Source organism: Montipora capricornis, unplaced genomic scaffold (genome assembly GCF_036669925.1).
Source record: "Montipora capricornis isolate CH-2021 unplaced genomic scaffold, ASM3666992v2 scaffold_423, whole genome shotgun sequence".
Lineage (NCBI taxonomy): Eukaryota > Metazoa > Cnidaria > Anthozoa > Scleractinia > Acroporidae > Montipora > Montipora capricornis.
In genome coordinates, this window is record NW_027180155.1 from 1 (window position 1) to 10,000 (window position 10,000).

Genomic DNA, 10,000 nt, shown 5'->3' on the forward strand with positions numbered 1-10,000 from the left:
TCGGGGGACCCGAGACCGCGCCAGGAAGATTCCTCAGGAGATGGCACCATCTCGTGGTAAGGTCCGTTTCACTTTTAACGGCCTCTGGAAGACTGTACACACGTGAGGAAAAGTTGTTTTTAGGGTCTAACTTCCCCCGGTTTTGAGTGTGGTCTCCCTAATCCTAATCATGGCGCTTCTCGTGGTACCATTGGTTACTTTCTAGCACGCCCTGGGAAAGTCCTGCATACGTAAGAAAAGTCAGTTTTTGGCGATATTTTCCTTCCCGGGGGGAAATAGCTACTACTCCCCCGTAACCCCAGAAGTTCTTGCAGAATTTTGATGGCGAATCTCGTGGTACCATGGTTTCTCTCTAGCACGTCAGGGAAGGCCCTGTATCCGTGAGAGAAGGCAGGTTTTTTGGTGATATCTCCCCCCCCGGAAATAGCTATTCCCCCCCTAACCTCGAGTAGTTATTGCAGCATTTGATTGTGCATCCATTGGTTTCTCTCTAGCACGTCAGGGGAAGGCCCTGCATGCGTGATACATCACACTTTTTCTCACGAGTTGAGATAGCTTGAAATAAGAGTAAAATATCAATGTCAATTTTTGTGGTAATGACAGAGACCTTAAGATACCTTAAGATAGGTATATATATATCGTCCGCCTGTGGAATCATCGTTCTGGTTGAGAAAAACATGGAACCCGGGATGACCACTTAATTCCCATTCGCTATCTAGATTGGCCATGTAACCAGCATGGTTGCTCTGATAGTGTAGTGGTGATCACATCCAACCGGTAATCAGGGAGACGTGGGTTCAAATCCCGCTCAGGGCATAAAACGTTTTTCTCCCAATGAAAATGCCATCCAGGAGTTGTCCGTACTTGGTCCATTCAAACTATTTACATATTTTTCGCATATTTCCAAGATTTGACTGTAATCAAAGTTAACACAGCGACACTGTGCCATGCCCCCTGCTTGTGCAAGGGGAAGAAACGAACCACTTAAATTTTATTTGAGGTGAAAAATGAACGGTCCTTCCTGACATCTCAATGACCTACGTGGTGGCGCAACTCACCACGCAAAGCTTGAGAGCGGAATTCCCTAGGTCAGTTGCATGGGAGGACTTGCACCAGGCCCAAACCCACTTTACGCTGCCGCGCATTGATGCAAACCTTGGAACCCTCCTAAGAGGCCTCTCACCGATCCTGACAAAACGTTCTGGTGAACGGCTATATATTACGCTCGACGCAGACGTTCCTTTCATTGTGGTAACACAAAATTGATCAAAGGTGTTGATAAGCAATTTATAGTGCATGCACAAATCGGTTTTGATCGGACACAATTTAACAATGGTTGACTGACATATTTAAGAATCTTTATTTAAAAAAACGCACCGACTGGTGGCGTCACGTAAAGCCGATTATTAAGGGAGTGCAGACACATTGTATTCATCAGCATGCAATCGATTCAAAAAAGTATGTGCCTTGAATCGAGACTTTAAGTCATCTGATTTATTGTAATACATGTCAAGAGCAGTCAAGCTTAAAAACGCTTTTATTTTGTGCGAGGTATTACAACACGTTTCTTGCCTTTTCATTTGTACGGGATTCTCGAATTTCAGAATTGAATTACTTCCAGACGAGTGGTGAATTTTCGAGTTTATAACGATACGCGAGGATCTCTTGTCTCCTCTGGAAAGTCACATCGCTATAAACTTTGAATAGCAATCTGTATACATGTTGAATATCTGTTGGCACAATGTTTAACGTTCCTGCAGCAAACACATACAGATCCTATACCAAAGCAGGGGAACGACAGTTGAAAGTAAGTAATTTTAAAGGGATAGGATAGCTTGAGGAAAGCTTATGCCCTTGTCTAGAAAGGTCACTTAGCATACCAGTGAACAAATTTGTTCAACTTTGTTCTCTGTTTTGGCCCTAACCATGCACAACCCACGCGATTTTTCTAAAAGAAAGCCAATCAATAGTTTCGATTAATTTATTGAAAATTCAGTTGAGAACCGAGGACAACAGTGTTGTGCATGGTACGTCACGGTCAAGTTAACATGAAGTGCGACAGTACTGTTCTCTCTCCGGGTTTCATAAGCAGTTCATCTGTATGAACTATGTTTACACAAACAAACAAACAAAAACAAAACCTTAATTTTTTTTTTTCCGGCAATTAAGAAAAGCAACCCCAACAACGATAATAACATTTCTTTATTAATATAAAAGGCATTGGGAAAAAAAAAATAACCACGATAATCTAGACTAATGAAACATTTCAGCGGGTTAAGAGATGAGATTTTCCAATAATCTTTATTCTACAGGCTTATTTCTTGAGGTGCCTGCAGTTTCAACACTTTGGAGAGGATTGAAATAACAGGTAAGAAGGTAGAATGTCTGTAGGTGATACATATGATTCAAGTCACCCCATGCAAAACTTAGACAGAAGAAAGTGCAATACAAGGGAGCTAATGGCGCCATTTTTCCTCTCCCTGTACTCTCTGACTGCTGATCGTTTATTTATTTTGGTAAAGTAAACTGGTAATGAGGAATGGACGCTTTTATGGCCAATTTTAGAAAATTGAGATGTTTTGTAAGTCTTAGACGTAAGTCAAATCTCGTTGTTTTGTAAGTCATTACTTAGAGGCCACGACCAAACGAAACATCCGTTCTTAAACGAAGGCGACGGAAAGCAAAGCCGAATGTCAACCTTCCAGATTCAACAGAAGTCTAGTAACAAAATCTCATTGCTCTTTAGTTTATTAGTTACATGCATCTTTTGCTTTCAAAAACACGGCGGACTACTCTATCTCTCTCCGCGAAGTCAATGACAGCAAAACTGCTTCCCGCGAGACGAGGGAAACTCGCGCGAGGTGTTTTCTTATAAAGTCCATGTGTCATAGTCACTTGAGTAAAATGAAACAAACGATAAAAACAAAGAATGCGACGGAAAATGCCGCAAGCACTGTATGTCCCCATTAACTTATCTCCAATTGATTATGGAGTCATTAAACACTCCTAATTTTAAGCATTGAACCATTTTACGACCTTTTACGGGCACCTCATATCAAAACACGATATCATGCGGTGATGTTGAATCATTCGCTGAAAGGTATGTTGTTGTTCATCTCTGTTTTCGCTTTCTATGGTTCTTTTCATTTTACTCATATATTCTCTGTATATCTAACGCAGAGAGAGATATGCCTTTCGCATGATTTAGTGTGAATACTTAGCATAGCATGTAAAGACAAACTTATTAGACTTATTGTGTAGCGTGGAGAAGTTAGGATTCAATCAGTACAATCAAATGACCCTTGTAAAACTAAAAAGAGAAAAATTTTTCCCTATGAAGCGATCGAAAGAAATACTTGCTATCCGAATTCTTTATCTGCATGCACTGATGCATGCCGTATAAATTAAAATGGTTAAAATGGCGCAAAACTCATCATTGAAATGGCGTTGTATCTGCTCAACGGTTTTGAACATTTTCCTCTGAATTAAACATTCAGGGGAAAATGTTCAAAACCGTTATGAAAATTGCCATAAGATCATGTGGATGAAATGTAGAAGTATTTTCATGACTGTTTGACAGCACCATTTTGTGCTAATACCTCATGCCGGATGCAAAGGTCTGCAAAGGGTCATTGCTGCAGCTCGGCGTAGACAGAGTTGTCTCGGCGTAGACAGAATTGTCTCGGAGCCGTTCTCATCTTTGCTAGACAATTATTAGCTGCCTGTTTGTTTTTTTGGGAACTAGAATTCTTTTCAATGGAACGGTTACGACTGAATTTACTGACATACAAAATTAAAAAAAATAGTTAGCACATGATAGATAAAAACAAAGGGAGAAGATCGTTTTCGTGTAGACAAGCCGCCTAAGATGCCAACTTAATGCCCAGTTTTAAGGTTCCGATTGAAGTAAAAGTCAAGTGAAGTAAAAGTCAAGGTACTCATGCAAATGCAATACACAAAGAATCTTAACCCAAGAGATTTGATTTGGGTACAACATTGCGTTAGCCGAATTGGTCTTTTGTCTTCTGAAAGTATACTTCTCAAATAACATGAAGTTAAAGGTTCTCATCAGCTGACGACCAAGAAATGATATGGTTGCCCATGATTTTGCTGCAAACTATCTTAGAGAGGTCCGTGAAAAGTAAAAGAAAGAAGAGGACATTTCATTGCGTGTTGGAAGGTGTCATTTGACTCTTAAAAACGCCTTTGTAAGATGTAGTTGAAATCTAATATAGTGGGCTTGTGGCAGTAGTTCTTTGAATATTTAAAAACGTAAACCCCATGATATTGGTGGCAGCTTTATTAGTACTTTGGTTTTTAGTGTTAATTTTCATTTATCGATTCTGTTTCTCCACAGGTAACTGAAAGGCTACCCTGCCGTGGTAAAAATATAGATCCTCTCCCGGACTGATGTGAACCTTTTGGCATACTGATATGATGTGAGTCCCCACTAAGTTATCTGCGACCGTAGGGTCATTTTACTGTTATCGGAATGTTTATTCAGATGTGCACAACAACGTGGTAATACGAAATGCAATTGTCATCCCAGGCAATTTTCTTAATGTTAGTTTTCAGTAAATGGGTTCTACTAAAGGTTTTGGCTTTAAAGTGAAAATTGGACCAAACAAAAATATCCTCTACCTCTATATAGGACGGACGCAAGGAGACAATTAGGCAAAAAAATTCTGAGCTGTCTAGATTTAACACTTTTGACAAATTCTCATTGCGCATTTTTTCTATTTTTTTTTTTCAAAAATAATGTTCTCTCTCGGCAGAGTCATTAGACAATATCCGACCTACTTCCCGCCAAAATCATGACGAAAAAAATGCGCGCGAAATATTGTCTTGTGGCGTCTACAATAGTGAAAATGGGAGTATCTGACAAACATCTGCCAAAAAAGTAATTAAGCGGGAAAGAGTTTTCGGGAATCTTTTGAAAAAGCGATATGATGTGTGTACCCATTAACTTACTGCAAATAGAGTCGTGATTATGTGGTCTCAGTTACACTCCTCTTAGCCTGAAGCTAATAGATTCAACTTGCGAAAACGTCATGCCAAAGTAATGTTCTAGACAAAGTATGGCCATATTGTACCTTTTTTTCAACTTGATCCATATGACTGCGTAAAGGATAAGCTAGCAAACTCGATATAATGTCATTACAAACCCTTATGAAAAGTCAGTGTTTGGACGTTTAGATTTCTCGCACTATCAGTGAGTGCGGGGGTTGTTGTGCTAAGCGGTTAACAATATTTATTGCTGCACGGCTGTCTTTGAAAGAAAACGACTTAAATAAGAGAAAAACGGTAGCATAAACGAACTTAAAGAAGATGCCTACTATTCAGCAAACTAATTTTAAAAGGGTCAGTTAAGGTTAAAGAAAGAAAAAAGTATTTTATTACCTATTGTCACTAGTTTTTGTTTGACTTCTGAAAATGCTGTATTAAGATACGTACTTTTCCCTCCTATTTGAAAAGTCTATGCAGTCATTGTATTATTGTGAATTAGCCGCAGCATTGTAGTGCTGAGAAAAATGCTATTCTCGGTTTGAAACAACTGTGCTTCAATAGGTCGTTGGAGAACAAAGCTTTCTTTGATAATGTGCCTTTTAGTTTGTTCCTCGCAGTTGGTTACTTTTATCTTGAGACCAAACATCATGTAAAACAGGTTCTTTTCTTTGGTGGGGAAACGAGAAACTGGCCCGATTATCAAGGACGTGAAAAACGTGTTGCTTTATTTAAGAATCCAAAAATCCATTAAGGTAAGTACAAATGTTGTTGTTTTAGAATATCAAAAGATCAAGTTGTCGTCTCAAGATACTGAGCTCCATTCCCTTTTTGAAGTGTGATAAGGGTTCCTTGAATGGGTATTGCAGTGCTTTGATAAGTCGTTTCACAAAGAAAGTTCCATTGATAATTTGCTGTCTCACTTGTAATACACAGTTGCTTTTTTAGATCTTTAGACCAAAAATCCAAACAGATACTTTTCTTTGGTGGGACCTGAGAATCTGACAGCATTAGCAACTCTTTAAATCTACGTGATAAGACTGTCACTTAAATGGTCTTATACGTAAATGAATTTCGTAGCTACTTGTCTGAAGATAAATGGATACCTTGCCTCGAAGCATCATACTTCACGTTTTCTCATATTTACCCTACAAATTTGTTCGAAGAACCGCTTCTCTAGTGTGCAAGGCTTGGCTGCAAATTTCTTACTACAAAACTCTGATTAAGTACGCAAGAAATCATGAATTCTCCGTTGTAAAAGCACAGAACACATCAAAGGAGACAGTGGATAACTTTCTCATAGCAGTCCAATGGAGGCCTAGTCTATTCCGCTCTATTGATTTAAGTGGCGCAAAAACAACCTGGGCAACATTTTGCAAAATAGTGGAAAACTGTGCTGGACTGACAGTTCTTAACGTGGCAAAAATGAAAGGTGAACTTTCTAAATATCCAGTTATTCGAGCTGTTAACATTGCGGAGCTCAACTTGAGCCAAACAATGTTGGATGACAGCCAACTAGTTTTTGTTACCGGAAGCATACCCTCGTTAGGAATATTAAACGTAGGCGGCTGTGAAAATTTGACTTACACAGGAATTAGCAATGCCTCTTTTTCGTCCTTGCGTTTTCTTAGACTAGCTTTTTGTAAGGTGGGTGTTGAGTCCATCATTTGTGCCATTCAAAAGCACGAGATTTTCGCGATGTGCGTGGAGGGAATATCACTAAGCAAAGAGGACATCGCACGTTTGCTTGATCTCTTTCCAGACATAGCCGAGGTTGGTGTTCCCTCTTTATGTGGTTTGCCACGAGGAGCTGTTTCTTACCGAGCACTGGCGTCTCTTTGCTTTTATTGCCGCTCATCACCCCAGTCTACAGTATTGACCGCCAAAGAAAGTATTGATGGAAGCTGGATGGAACTTTAAAAAAAACTACTAAAAGAACTGGTATTGCTAACCTAACCTTGAAAAGCTTCGAATTTAGAAGGAACACGGACGGCAACGAGAACGTCATGAATTTCGCTACCGTCAAAGTATTTGATCTTTTTGTTTTGATTCATAAACGGTGCCCTTTATTTCAGCTATGCCTTTTTCCCTCTAATGTCAAAATGTCCATTTTTCTTACTTTTTCATCGCATTTGCCACCCTTTTTCTTGCCCAGTGTTATGATCTGAAAAAAACTTTTCAATGGTGGGTATCCGTAGACATTGAAAATGTCAATTCTCGTAAAATCTATTGTCATGTTGTCCCTGGATATCTTATTGTATTGAACTGATTGATTTCATCTTCGCATGCTAATTTAAACTACAAGTTAATTTACGATCTTCACGACATAACTATAAAGAAAAATCCAAGACTTTCCAAACTTAAGTAAAAGGAAATCACGAATAACACGTTTCCCAATAGTAAAAATCACTCAATTGCGAGGACATTTTACGAGGGACTCAAAAATGTCCCCAGATTCTGAACAGACCCCACACTTCCCCAAGACTGTGCATAGGTGAACCTATATGGCTTTTACGAGTCAAAACTTGCGTCAGTTAAACACAATAAGATATGCAGGCGCCATTTTCTTGGTTGTATGAATTGTGCCACTCTGGTTTAGGGGCCGACCATTTAACTCTTGAGAGGGGAGGGTGGGTGGGTGATTTCTGGTCAGCAATTTTTTTTTCCTAGCAAACTGAGATATGTCCAGGTGCGTCCCAATTAGACGCACGCGGATTTCAATAAGCGTCATGAAGTGTCCCCTTGCTCTTCTAGCCAACTTCAACATCACTTGTGTCTCAGAATACAAACAATTTATGTCACAAAGTGTCCCCCAAAGGCTGCTCTTTAAGTGAAGATTAACTGCTGCATTTACCCAAAGCTAAAAATAACGCTAACCTTTAGCCTTACCTTATTTTTGAAAATAGGTAGCAAATGCTTAGACTTAATTGGGACACTTTTTTTTCCCTCCTAAATGCTCTGCAGGATATATATTTTTCTCTCCTCATTTCTCTGCAGGATTTTTTTTCCTCAAAAAAGTGTCGTGTTTACATTTACAGAGTGTATTTACATTTACATTGTGGTTATTGCAGTAATAGTTCTAATATATGGAGCTGCAAAACCTTAAAATCAAAGCTATACAAAATCATTCTTGCATAGCGACATGTTTTCGGAATGTCATTCTTTAGAATCATTTAATATTACCTAACAATATTCTCATGTTATAAAGTGATGCTCCAAAGGTAGATTTGAAAATTTTAGCTTCTTAATTTAAAAAGGGATGACTGGCGTAAGAAAGCAAAGAAAACAAATGATCCGCTATCCTGGACTGCCTACAGGTATTTTAGACAGGAAGTGAAACGGGAAATCAGAATTGCTGAACAGGAATTTGTTGCCGAACAGATCCTGAGGAATCCAAACAACAACAATAATATCTGGAAAGCAATCCGCCATTGCATCCCTAATAAATCTACATCCCAGCGAATATTCAGTAAGAACGACAAAACTGTTGCAGACGAATTTAATCAGTTCTTCGTATCTGTTGGTCAGAGTACTGTCGACAAAATCACATCCCTAGCTAATGAATGCAATCTAACACTTAACCAGAATTATTTTACACCGAGACAATACGCCCTTTCAGACCAGTTCACACTGAGTACCATTGATTATAAACAAATAGAACGTATAATAACAATGATGCCTTCTAATAAGGCCCCTGGGATAGACAAAATTCCGATTCGCGTCATCAAAGATTGTCTTAATCCAATTGTTCACACAATCACGTCTATTGTTAATGCATCCTTTCTAACATGTGTTTTTCCATCAAAATGGAAAACAGCTGAGGTTACACCAATTCCAAAAGACGGCGACCACGAACAGGCAAACAACAATAGGCCCATATCACTCCTACCAGTTTTATCTAAGGTTTGCGAAAGGGTTGTACATAATCAACTCACTTCATATCTGCAATCAAATGACACCCTATCAAAGACTCAAAGCGGTAAAAAGAAATGGTATTCGTGTGAAACATCTGTCATTGAAACAACCGACACAATTCTTAATGCTATTGATAAAAAGAAGTTAACTGCTGTTGTACTATTAGATATGCACACAGCTTTTGATAGCGTCAATCCCGAGACATTAATTTTAAAATTGCAAGATGTCGGAACCTCCAGTCATACTCTCCAATGGTTTCGCAGTTACCTAAGCAACAGGAAACAAGTAGTACGAATCCACTCAACGCTGTCTGAGCCTTTGCCTGTGACCAGTGGTGTACCTCAAGGGAGTATTTTGGGGCCAGTACTATTTAGCATATATACGAATGATCTTTCCTCGATACCACAGAAATGCAGCACCCAGAGTTACGTAGATGATACGAAACTCATTACTTCCTTTCAACTAAAAGACAACCTGGATGCAATTACTGATTTGAAAGACGATCTGTTTAAAATAGGAGAATGGTGCTCCAATAACCTCTTGTTACTTAATCCTAGCAAAACCAAGTTAATGATATTTGGCAGCAGGCAAATGCGTGCAAAATTGCAATTTCATTCCCTTCCCTTTATGGGAAAGGACATCATGCCTTCAGACACTGCTAAAGACCTGGGCGTGATTTTGGATTCTAATTTAACTTACGATGAACACATAATTAAAATGGCTTCTTCTTGCATGTCCTGCCTCGGCCAAATAAACCGCGTCAAGCATGTTTTTGACAAACGTACACTCCTGACGATTATCAACTCTTTAGTTTTTAGTAAATTATTTTATTGTTCCAATGTATGGGCAAACACGTCGAAGTGTAATATTAACAAACTGCAGGCTGTGCAAAAGTTCGCCTGCCGCATTGTGAGCGGCGCGCGTAAATATGACCATATTACGCCTATTCGTAAAGAGCTCAATTGGCTACCTGTGGCAAACCAGTTATATTACCGAAGCGCTATAATGGCCTTTAAATGTATGACGGGCCACGCCCCTGAATATCTGTCTTCAAAATTTTAAAGAGAGCCGAGGTGAGCGG

General features: G+C 39.2%; 1 long non-coding RNA gene across 1 annotated transcript; it reads left to right on the top strand.

Moving 5' to 3' along the window:
• The first annotated feature begins 1,674 nt into the window (after nucleotides 1-1,674).
• LOC138035568 (uncharacterized) lies at nucleotides 1,675-4,435 on the top strand. Its single transcript, XR_011129614.1, has 3 exons — nucleotides 1,675-1,807; nucleotides 2,313-2,368; nucleotides 4,358-4,435. It is a non-coding gene; the product is annotated as an uncharacterized lncRNA (long non-coding RNA).
• The last annotated feature ends 5,565 nt before the right edge of the window (nucleotides 4,436-10,000 follow it).